The sequence below is a fragment of the Bison bison genome, unplaced genomic scaffold, assembly GCF_000754665.1.
Source record: "Bison bison bison isolate TAMUID 2011002044 unplaced genomic scaffold, Bison_UMD1.0 scf7180017850860, whole genome shotgun sequence".
NCBI classification, from domain to species: Eukaryota; Metazoa; Chordata; class Mammalia; order Artiodactyla; family Bovidae; genus Bison; species Bison bison.
In genome coordinates this window covers 5,082-6,622 of record NW_011481433.1, presented here as the reverse complement: position 1 = coordinate 6,622, position 1,541 = coordinate 5,082, and positions in this window count along the sequence as shown.

Sequence of the window (1,541 nt, the reverse complement as noted above, 5' to 3'; positions counted from 1 at the left end):
GGGGGGGGGGGTGCCGGGCCCCGGGTGGGGTGACAAGCCACACGAGTGGGTGGCTGGCGGCCAGCGCGTGAGCTGCGGGCTGCAGACGAACCGCGGTTTTCAGCCCAGGAACTGCTGAGAATCCGCGCATGAATGCTGTCTGAGCTCATTGGAGAAAACACAGAAGGACAGCTGGAAGCGGGGGACCAGCCGGACTCCACAGAGGCCTGAGGGTGAGGGCGGGGCAGGTGCCGCCCGCTGCCGTCTGTGGCCACAGCAGAGCCTCCGGCGCAGCCCTGGATGGCAGCCGGCGAGCGCCTGCCTTCTGCAGGGGCTTCACGCCCCCAGCATCTCTGACTGCTCCCCACGGGGGGCTGACGAGGGGCTCCCTGGGCTGAACGGAGCAGGCACTGGGTGTGTGAGGACCAGGGTCAGCAGCCCATGCCCTGCAGCCCCGGCACCAGCGCCCGGAGCTTGGGGTGTCCCGGGCTGTGTTCCGGTTTTACTTTTCCCAAACCCAGGAGGAACTCTGCAGCATAAAGGATAATCCTGCCTGAAGTATCTGATTTTTTTTTAACTAAAAATATTATGAAATGGATCATATACTCCAAAGGGAATTTTCTCCCCTCCCCTTGCCATCTATGGCTTGAAAAACAATAATAAAGTGAACACCTTGAGTGCCCACCTCCCACCTCTGGAATTCAGCTATTCTACAGCGTTTTTCATAGACTGTGCCCTGTGAGGCAGGGCCCTGTCAGAAGCGGCCCGTCATGTGGGAAAAGGGGGCAGGGGGTTAAATCGGTAAAAAGCGGGTCACCCAGCAGAAGCAGGAGTGACAGAGGCAGCTGGCCGGGCCGCCAGTGCCAAGGGCCCACGAGCCCCGCCTGCCCCCACCCGCCTACGAGGCTTGGCAAGACCACCCTCTAGCTGCTGCCCTCAACCACCAGCCTGTCTCCGGACACTTCAGAACCAGGGTCACTGGCAGGACGGGCTGGTAGGAGCTGTCACACTCCTCGGATTTGGGCTTTTACTTTCTGCATCTTTGAGGGAGTTTCCACAGAGTGCGGGTCCGCAAATCCAGTTGTCAGCGCAGGTGGGAAAGCCTGCCTTCCCTCTGTCTGCTGGAGCGGGGGTGGGGTAGGGACAAGCTGGCAGCGCCCCAGGGCCCCCCAACTCACCCAGTCCACCACGAGGGTCTTGCTCACGCTCAGCCTTTGCTGGAGAAGCTTGGCAGCGATGGCTACGGAGTTGAAGTAGCAGAACCCCCTACAGGGGAGAATCAGGAGAAACGGAGATAAAATGTGGGCTCTGATTAGTTTGTACACAGCTTGTACGAGAACACTAGAGAATCCCGAGGACACCTCCTGGGACATGCACTGACCAGCCTCCCAAGAGGCACGAAGGCCCACGGAACACATTAGTTACTATTTTACTCCCTCCCCGCTTATCTTTGTGTTCTAGGATGCATACAATGATTCGAGAGAGGCTTTGAGAGGACGGGAAAAACAAGCTAAGAAAGTGAGTCGAGTAAAAATGAAAATCTCCTAAACTTGAACTGCCAC